We start from the raw sequence: 11,151 nt of genomic DNA, 5'->3' as shown, positions 1-11,151 counted from the left end.
AATAAACTCTATAACCAGCTCTATGGTTGTGGAAATGCAGAAAGTTCAAAGTACTACTTCTAAAAAGCTCTCCTTTTAGATAATTTTGTAATAGCTTCATATTCTTCACACAAACTATGAATCCACTCTAGAACTCTTCCAGATGCATCATAAGTTAGGTCAGTTAGAGATTGCATGTTGTGAGAACTTACTGATTTTTTTTAAAGAGAGTATATAGAATTTGTGTTGTGATAAACATATTTTTAAAACCTTAGTCCTGAAAATGCCATTTAGATTCCTAATGCCTAAGGGACATAATTTTTCAATATTAAAAACTATATTAATATAATTCAGTCTATTAAATGGTTAAAGGAGAAATGATATGACTATCTCAATAAATAATTTGACCAGATCTTATACATATTCTATTAAAATGTTAATAATAGTATTTCATATGTATATTCTTTCTTAACATATTTTTAAAATCTCTACCTCAAACCAACAGCTATCATGCTTAATGATGAAACTTAAGGGGCAATTTACTATTATTACTATAATTATAGTCTATGATGAAGAGAAATAATAGAAAAGAATAAAAATACATCAAGAACCTACTATGTGTCAAGTATTCCATTAAGATCTTTTTATGGATTACTTATCTCATTGAATCTTCACACCTTTATGAAATAGATGCTATTGAACACCAAGTTACTGATGAAAAAGGAATCTGAAACTAAGAAAATTTAACTCAGAGATCAGGTAATATAGTGAACAAGTAGCAGTCAGAATTCAAACCCAGCCAGTCTGACTCCAAAGCCTGCTTTGCACTATTAATTTAATCGTCAAATGTATATTAAATGCCTACCACATGTCAGGCCTGTGGGTACTAGAGCTATAATAGTACATAAAAGAGACAAAAATCCCTGCCCTTGTGGAGCCTACAATATATAAATAATAATTTAAAAGATTGATATTGGAAAGAAAGGCAAAATTTGTTATTTTAAGTGGATGATGTAAAGAAAATCTAAAAATTTCAAATGCATAATTTCAAGAAGCAAGAACTCTTGGTCACTGAATAATTTCAAATTAAAATACAAGCTAGGGATGCCTGAGTGGCTCAGTTGGTTAAACACCTGACTCTTGATTTCAGCTCAGATCTTGATCTCAGGGTTGTGAGCTCAAGTCCTGTACTGGGCTCCAAGCAGGTTGTAGAGCCTACTTAAAAAAAAAAAAAAAAAAAAGTGGGAGGGCTCCTGGGGGGCTCAGTGGGTTAAAGCCTCTACCTTGGGCTTAGGTCATGATCTCAGGGTCATGGGATTGAGCCGGCATCAGGCTCTCTGCTCAGCAGGGAGTTGGCTTCCCCCCTCTCTCTCAGCCTGCCTCTCTGCCTGCTTGTGATCCCTGTCTGTCAGGTAAATAAATGGAAATCTTAAAAAAAAAAAATTTATATGTATACTTATAAGCCAATTTATCTCCTACATTCAAGAAGCAATATACTGGAAAAATAGAACACTAATTTCTATTTATAATAGCAAAAATGACAAACTGTTCATGTAGATTATTCATGTAGAACTTTCCAAGGACTTACATAAAGAAAATTTTAAATGAATGAGGTACATCAGAGAAGATAAATAAATGGAAATTTTCTTCTAAATTTTCTGTGAATTTTTTTCTAAATTTAGATTGAAAAGTAATTTTTGATTAATTTGATTGTCCCAATCAAAATACTAATAGTAAACTTTTTGTTATATGTCAAAATTGTATAAAACTTCATGTGAAATTCAAAAATTGGCAGAGGCATCCTAAAAAATAAGAGATATGGGAGTACTAGCTTTACCATATAGTAAATGTATCATAAAACTACTCTAATAAACCATTTTGGAACTGGTAAATGAATAATAGGAGATTCTTAAAACATAATAAAAAAATTAAGAAATAGGCCTACAAAAGAAAATTGAATGTTTGATAGAAGTAACAATTCAAACGAGTAGAAAAACGATGGATTCATCAAAAATCTTGGGGTAGCTGGTCAGCTGTTAGAGTTGTGTACTGATACATAACAAACTACCCTAAAACCAATAGCTGAAACATCACCATTTTGTTATATCTTGTGATTCTGAGGGTCAAGAATTCAAGTAGGATTTGGCTGGGTGATGATTTCGCTGCATACAACAATGACTATGTCACTTAGTGGTTCTCAGCCAGCCGCTGAGCCCATCTAGAGTGTCTGGCACTCCAGCAGAGATAACTAAAAGACTGGGCTCCTCTTGGCTGCTCTCTCTCTCTCAAGTAGCCTCAGGGCCTCTCCAAATAACTTCATTAGCAGGGTGGTCAATCCTCCAATAGGACAACTCACGGTTTCAAGAAACCGAGGTAGAAATGATCACTGCCCTCAAATGCTAAGCCCAGAACTGGCAAGCATCACTTCTGCTGTACTCAACTGTCCAAAGCAATCACTAAGCCAGATCAAATTCGAGAAGAGGAGAAAGAGAATCCACCTCTTACTAGGGATACTGCCCAAATGTATCACTGGGGATACATCCACAAATTTGTGGATGTCTTTAATCTTCTACACTAGCTAGCAAAACCCCAAAAAACAACAACAGAACTATATACTACCTTCACTCCAGAGAAACCAAAGATTTAAATGGAAAGGAGTAAACCAATCATTAAAAGGAACTGGATGAAATTGTAATAGTAATTTATTAGGAAAGGTCTTTCATTGCATTAAAGGAATTCCGAATGTTTGCCAAATTTGACCTTTTATAAAATTCTTAAACTTCAAGACAGCAAAAAAAAGAAAAACACCATCAGAAAATTCTAAGGACACAGAATGAACTTCTGTTTCTGTCCATGATGGAGTAAATGGTATTGAATTCTCACTCCCCAAATAAGCAATTGTCTTCAGACACTGGACCACAGGTGGCCCAGAACTATAATCCCCGAGGGATACAAAACAAATGAAGTGAATCTTACAATTGCTCTGGCTTTCTGCTTTGGCCGCTCTACTGGGTTGTGGCAAAGGGTGAGTGTACCCAGATAGAGCACAATTTTCTTAGTGAGGTAGAAAGACAAAAATTGGAATTGGCGGAGGCTAGAGAAGAACTTTAGAACAGAGTACTGGGAGGAAAATAAACAACCTGAACTAGAGCTCCATAAATCTGTAGAGGGGAACCTGTGAGCACTTAGCTGAACTCTCAAATTATGTGTAAGTAGGCTGAAATTCCACAAGGATGGACAGATACTGGTAGGGCTACCAGATTTAGCAAATAAAAACAGAGAATGCCCAGTTAAATTTGAATTTCAGATAATCAACAAGTAAGTTTGTAGATGTTCCAAGTATATTTTATCTGGCAATCCTAACTACAGGAGACAAAACTGAAAAATGACCAGAGCTTGCACTTGGCTGGGAGACGTTCAGGTTCTAATTAACTTAGGAGGAGAGATGGGGGGATGTCTAGAGACTTCCGTCAAGACTCCAGAATACTCACTGCTTAAGGACAATTACCTTGGTCAATCTAGACCCATGCTAACAAAGCGTAGAGAAGCTGTATGAGAAATACAGTCCAAGGTAATAAATGTAGATTTTAAAAAAAGGAGAAGAGGCCCACAGATTGAGTCAAGGATCTTCCAGTGTTCTAAAGTCTAGGCAAAAAGATAGAACCAGTAAAGGACAATAAGAAGTGACTAGTGAAGTGTGAAGAAAACCAAGAGTAGGTAGTATCCCAGAAGTTAAGTGAAGAAGGTGCCGTCAGGGAGAAGAATGAGAATAACTCTGCCAAATGCTCCCGAGACTGACCACTGAATTAAACCATGTAAAAGTCATTGGCGAAATTGATAAAATCAGGCCCAGTGGCAACACCTGGGTGGCTCAGTCTATTAAGCATTTGCCTTCGCTTCAGGTCATGATCCTGGGGTCCTAGGATCAAGCCCTGCACTGGGTTCCTTGCTCAGCTGGGAGCCTGCTTCTCCCTCTCCCTCTGCCTGCTGCTCCCTCTGCTTGTGCTCTCTCGCGGGCGCGTGCTCTCTGCCAAATAAAAAATTAAAAAAAAAAAAAAAACACTTTTTAAAAAAGATTAGATCCAATGAAGTCATGGAGTCAAAAGTCTGACTGCTTTCGGTTATTCAAGACAGAACGAGTAGAAAAAAAAAACTGGAGAGAACAGGTATAAATACCTCTTTTGAGAAATTTTGCTGCTGAAGTAACAAAGAAATGGGACAGTAGCTGTAGGACATGAGACGAAGAAAGTTTTTTTGTTTGTTTGTTTGTTTGTTTGTTTTTTTAGTGGGAGAAATATAATGCTATAGGAGAAGGAAAGAAATTAACAGGAGTGATGTCTTTGCATATGTGTGAAAGGGACTGGAAGTGCTGGCCTCAGGTGCGTGGATAGTTCATCTCCAGTAAGAGATACATGAATACATGTGCAGATCCTGCTACAGGGTACATGTGTAGCCGGGCACTGAAGAAATTCTCTCACGAGTGCTTCAGTTTTCTTTTTTAAATTTTATTTATTTATCTGTCAGAGAGAGAGCAAGCGAGAGCGAGCACAGGCAGACAGAGTGGAAGGCAGAGTCAGAGGGAGAAGCAGGCTCCCTGCGGAGCAAGGAGCCCGATGTGGGACTCCATCCCAGGACGCTGGGATCATGACCTGAGCCGAAGGCAGCTGCTTAACCCACTGAGCCACCCAGGCGTCCCAGTGCTTCAGTTTTCTTAAGGAAGTAGGAAAGGTCTACGGCCATACCACCCTGAACGCGCCCGATCTCGTCTGATCTCGGAAGCTAAGCAGGGTCGGGCCTGGTTAGTACTTGGATGGGAGGAAGTAGGAAAGAAGGTGATCATTTGAGGGCAAGGATGGAGGAGGAAGTTTGTTAGGGTCTGAAGAGACAGGGAAAGTGGACAGAGTTGTATAGGAAAGTCGGACGGTGAATGGAGCTGGCAAATACAGCGAGATCGCCTGGCAGCATCAGGCCTATTTGATGTTTGTAATTACGAATTTAAAATGGAGTTAATAGCAGGGTAGAGTGTTTTCTTTCAACCACAAACTAGGAGTAGGTAGAGAATTAGATTTAATCAGAGTTGTGCTTTTCCAAGTTTATGTGAGAGAGAAGCAAAGGAATTGAGGGTACATGCACGGATGTGTACCTGATGAGAGTGGTTGTCTTAGACTTTAAGAGCGGAAGGCATGGGGGCCAAGGGTGGAGAAGGACAGGGAAAATGTACCAGGATCAACGGACTAGAAATCCCGATGAAGTTAAAGAATTGTTGAAGGTGAACTTTAGAGGAAGTGAATGGGAATGATGAGAAGTGTGCATATTAAATTCAGATAATAAATAAGTGAGAATTCTTGGTAATAATAGGATTTACAATGTGAATGTGGGAGTGAGCGGCTGAGGTAGGATAAAGGACAGTATCAGTGGAGAAAAAAACCTCAGAGGAACTGAGCAGTCAGGCTACTGGAAGCGTCACCTTTGTTTATAATCAAACCACCAAGAATTTAGACAGAAGCATTGGAGAGAACAACTCTGAGCTGTGAAATAAAGACTTTTGACTTGATCAATTTCTTTTGATCGGTAGGATGACAATATGAGTACTATGGGCCAAGATATTCGATACGTTGGCAAGGACCCACCCAAACACATTCTGATAAGATATTCTCAATTCCAGCTGGTCCTTAGAGGTGTTCAGGTTTATGCTGCAGGGAGAAGTAAAGGTTAATTTATCTGAGACTAGCCCCTGGACGGCCTCCCAGAAGGAGGGAGGCTTCCTGCAGGGCGGGACTGTTTGGCAAGCGTCCTGTGAGAGAGCTGGGGTGGAGGAGCCGGCCAGGAAGCCAAGGCTCCATGCATTGGAAACCTGAAACTGCAAGACTTGTGTCCGAGCTCCTGTTCACGCCAGAGAGGGTCTGGTATGGCTGTAAACATGAGTGGTGAGAAGGCATGACAAAGGGAGTCCAAGGCTGGGACTCTAGGCCTTCCTCATACCACAGCGGATGCTGATCTTCTTTGCATGCGGCTTATTAGCTTAGAGTTTAGACTGCAGTCTTGCTAGAGCACTTTGCACTGTCTTAGAGAGCAACAGGCAAAGGAGAGACTGCACACCTGCTTCTGTAGGTTTCTCTGAATAAATGCTATTCCGGGTCTACTGTGCATGGTGTGAGGTCACCCCTCCCGTGCATACTCTATCAGCCACCATTATCAAACGCCCCTCTTTTCTTCTTCCCTCCTTTGTGTTTCAAAAACAAAAAGAAAGAAGATTTGTTTTTTCGCTAAGATACATCCAATATCATGTATTACAATGACCTGTTTTGTAAGGGTTGGAAGAACTAGACCAGGAAGTCTAATAGAAGAAGGAAACACAATGTACACTGTGTGGCAGGGAGGGCAGGTATAAATTTCCCCATGTGTCCATCATACTCCAAGGTCATGGCAGATGTCAAGGCACTTTGTTCTGTTGATTCCTTCCCAGAAGAATTTTTGCACAATACTCCCAAGATCCACGTGGTTAGTTGTAGTTAGCACCAAACATCCTCATACGTGCCTTCTGTGATAAGGAAGGTGTTGACCATACTCAAAGAGGAAGGATCCGAGCATCAAAGACTAGCTGGGGGCCGGTGCAACATATCTGAAATCTTTTTTTAAAACAACAACAACAACAACAGGAGTGCCTGGCTGGCCCAGTTGGTAGAGCACAGGATTCTTGATCTCACGGTTGTAAGTTTGAGCCCCATATTGGGTGGAGAGATTACTCAAAAGGAAAATCTTTCAAAACCAACAATAACAAAAACCAAGTTTTTGAAGATCTACTGGCTTCCCCCAATAAATCCACAAATCAGTAGGATCTAACATCCTTTTTGCTTCTACTTCATTGCCACCAGTCACAAATTAGAGGTCTTGATCAATTACTGTTGATATTTAAAGCTGAATATAATTCATTCCCTAGTTTTGTAATGCTTAATTCCACTCTGAAACTGAGCTATTATGAGATTATTGACAAAAAAGGAAATACTGTATTATAGCACAATATTATGAATGTAAAAGTCAAACAGATGTGAACTTGTATCACATTACTCTCTTTGACCTTCAGTAAGTGCCCCAATACTCCCAAACCTTCATTTCCCTTCTATAAAAGGAGAAAACAATACTAACAACCTTGAGGGTGATTTTGATTTATCATGAAAATTTATTGTTATTTGTAAAGTAACTAGTATGGATACTAGAACAGCATTGGTTCCTAATTAATGATAACTATTATTATAAATATGTAAGTCATGTGCGATTTTCCTGTAACAAGGGTAGACTTCTCCACTCACTATAGTTAGCCAAAAAAAAAAAGAGAAAGGGAGAGAGAGAAAATTCAGGCAGCTGCTTCCATGTGGATTTCTGATCTTGTGAGTCACTGTTAAAAACCTTGGCTGCCCTGACCAAAACTTTAATGGCTTTGCAAGCTGTTCCAGAAATGGGTTACAGGATTCTGCACCCCCCCTTCTTTCTAGTGGGAAAATGGACGGGGCTTTAATCTGTGAATGCTGCAATTTGTTAGTCTTGTTATTTCTTATAAACTTACAACCTTCTAGAAGGAAGCAATAGGTTGATTGTAATCACCCCTATAGCCCTGCGGACAAGGAGATGCCACTAAACTGTAAGGATTGTGTCCCTGGCCAATTACCTTAGTTGCAAAATAAAGGATGGGGGTTATTACTAAGTTTTACTCAAAGCCAAAAAACTCTAAAGCCACAGAGAAGACATCACCACTGCTGGAGAGGCTCTCTTGAACCAGAAAAAAAAGAGACAGAAATATGCTAGCTTCTCCCTGTTGCCTCCCTTCCAATCTACCAGTTCCTTCTGCGGGCCCTGTTTAGTAGAGCCATAAGACAAGACAGCCTGACATCTGCAGGGATGAGGTCCGTGTACCACGTGCCCGGACTTAGGGGCATGGGCAGGGGCCGGGGAAGCAATTAATCCAAGAACCAGGAGGAAAACAGCACATTGTTTTTTCAGTTCCTTAGAAAGGCCAAGGTGTTTCCAATGCCAAGGTAGCTATGTATTCTGTGGCCTCTGCCTATACCTCTTTCCCTAGCACTATTCACCTGACTCTTTCTTTCTCATTCATTAGGTCCCAGCTTAAATACCATTTTTTTCAAGGTTTTCCCTGATTATCAATCTAGAGTAGGTCTCCCTTCTTACTCTTTCTTTAAAATCCTTTCTTCTTACCAACCTTTATAATTATATACATATCTCTGTAATTATCTGTTTAATATCTACCTACTTGGGCGAGACATACCTGTTTTGCTTCCTGCTGCATTACCAGAAGCTAGCACAATGGCCAGGGTATAGTCAGCACTCAGTAAGAAAAGCATTATTACCTATTATTTTTTAACAATAAGCAAATATTCAGACGGCAATATCAGCCTTTCCTGGAGTACATGGCAATTTTTTTCTGATACTTTTTTTCCTTCCTAGTATTTAGTTAACACAAGTTGTTTCAGTTCCATGAATACTTTTAAACATTGCCTAAAATTTCTTCAGGGAGAGGCTTCAAAGGCCATTAAGGAAAGTTGATACATCCCTTGGACTGTCAAAACAAAAACCATGTTGGCAAACTTGGAATAAACAAATCTTTTTCATTAAATGATCTGTAACTGAAAAGAGAAAAATGTGTCTAGGAGAGCAATTTATCATCTGCAAAATCTGTTTGTGTTTCACACATTCCTGGTTTGGATCTTTGGATTTTTGCCCTTTTAAACTACTGAATGATACATTTTCCTTGACACTTCCTGCGAGATCTTTATTATTTTTCTTCTACAATATATTTTTTTCCTCAATAAAATTCAGCTCTCTTTTCTTTCTTAGCATTTTATCCTGTTAGCTTCATGTTAAGTAGAGAAACTTCGCATCCTTTGTAGATCAAATAAATCTGGATTCTACATAAGGAAGGGCTGTTTTGTCTTCAGAGAGTTTGTCTCTAATGTTTGTTCCCAGGCTTCCCGACTCCATCTGCCACACTCTCCCCATGTTATCAGATACAGAAAAAAAATGCCTGCCAGCCCAGGAAGTGAGAAGTTAAGAAGCTCAACAAGCTGGCAGGGGGAGGGGGAATACTCAGGTGACCATCTAGGGGCAGGTAGCATGTATGGAGCTACAGAGTCCACTTCCAGATTCTATTTTGCTGTCACTCTTAAGATGACTGAATGCCTACTGTGCATGAGGCACTACGCCAAAGCTAGAGATTCAATTATGAATTAGCTGTGGTTCCTGTTCTCCAGCTCACTGCAAAGACAGGCAAACAGAGAGTCAGACAAGCAACAAAAAAGCATCATTCATTGTCAAGTGCTCTGAGAAAGGTAAACACAAAACACTGTGGGAAAAGGTCCTTAACCCAATCTTAGACAAGTGTTAAGTGGGAATGCTACATTCCTGAAGAAAGTGATGCTTGAGCTGAAAACTGGAATTTTGAGGGGGGAGTAGGAATTGCTCTAACGAAGAGTAGAAGAATATTCTAGAAAAAGAGAAGCAGTATACTTGCAGAAGTCCACAGCAATGTGTTATGGGGGAGTTATAAGTAATTTAGGGCCAAGTCGAGGAGAGAGAAAGGAGTGGAGATGAGGTGAAGAGGTAAGCACAGGACAGGGTGTTGACATCCTTTCCACCAGGTGTGAACCTGTTCTCGATGATCGGGTCCTTCTGAATCAACTCTGGCTAAGAGGAACACATGAGAGACAGTGGAAAGAAGCCAGAAAACTTGGGTTTGAAACTTGATCCTGTCACTAGTTTGTGACCTTGGGCAAACTTACTTAGCCTCTCTACTCTGTTTGTTTCGCCAATGGAATTCAAATAAGATCTGCTCTAAAGGTTTATTATTGAGTCAAAAACAATATAATATATGTAGCATCCAGTACATTTCATGCTGTCGTGTTAAACCTCAAATATTATAGAATAAACTGCTGTAATCAAGAATATCTACGCAAAGCCTTGAGTCACATAGTTAAGTGAACGTGAAGCAGACTCTGGGTTTGTCTCTAGTTGTCAGAGACCCAGTTAGCCTGCCTGGACTTGTTTGGATACTTTTGTTTAGTCTCTTTGGCTCTTTTATTTTAATGGTAACAGACTTATTTCACAATTTGGTGTTATTTCACTACCTAATAAATGAGTTGTTTGGAAGTGAATTATCATGTCCTCAGACTCATTTCATTTTCTTCATGCCACAGAATTTTTGAGGTAAAAGAGACTGTACAACTCATCTGTAGAAGTGGGGAACAGAGAACCACATCGGAAGAGAAACATGGGCTCCCAGCAAACAAACTAAATATGGGTCAGGAGGGGAGTGGCTAAAGAAGCTTGTATCTCTTTGCAGAGAGTCAATTATCATATGGTTTCACTTATTTGTGGAGCGTAACAAAAAGCATGGAGGACATGGGGAGTTAGAGAGGAGAAGGGAGTTCAGGGAAATTGGAAGGGGAGGTGAATCATGAGAGACTATGGACTCTGAAAAACAATCTGAGGGGTTTGAAGTGGCGGGGGCTGGGGGTGAGGGGAGAAGTTGGGGTACCAGGTGGTGGGTATTATAGAGGGCACGGATTGCATGGAGCACTGGGTGTGGTGAAAAATAATGATACTGTTATGCTGAAAATAAATAAATTTAAAAAAATAAAAAGAAAGAAAGAAATACTCCACAGCAGCTAGAGTTTCAAGACCTATTGTTAAATGAAAAACAAGCTGCCAAAAGATATTTGGAGAATGATACCATCATTTTTTTGGTAGAAAAGTACACACACGTATAAACACATTATATGCTTTCTATGGTTGTATGCATAGTGTATAAATGCACAGAAAAACTCTGGAAAGATACACACTAAAATGCTTTGAGTGGTTATATATGGTGACATGAGGAGGTATGTCCAGATGGAGCAGGGTGGGGTTGGGGAGGGACGATGGTCTAAGGAGACAAGAGTCTTTTTATTTATTATTTTTTTAAAAGTAATGCTCTTATTATTTCTTATTCAAATGTTTTCAAAACAGAAATGAAGAAAGAACAAGGCCTTTGAAGCTGGATGAAACTGACTCAAATCCTGACTCAGCAATTTGTTAATTCTATGATGGGGGGGAGGAAGACTGGCCACTTTGTCTCAGTTTCTTCATCAACAAAATGTCTTACAGCCTTTTGTAAAGGCTGAA

Source organism: Mustela nigripes, chromosome 6 (genome assembly GCF_022355385.1).
Source record: "Mustela nigripes isolate SB6536 chromosome 6, MUSNIG.SB6536, whole genome shotgun sequence".
In the NCBI taxonomy this organism is placed as follows: domain Eukaryota; kingdom Metazoa; phylum Chordata; class Mammalia; order Carnivora; family Mustelidae; genus Mustela; species Mustela nigripes.
Note: the sequence above shows the minus strand (reverse complement) of the source record.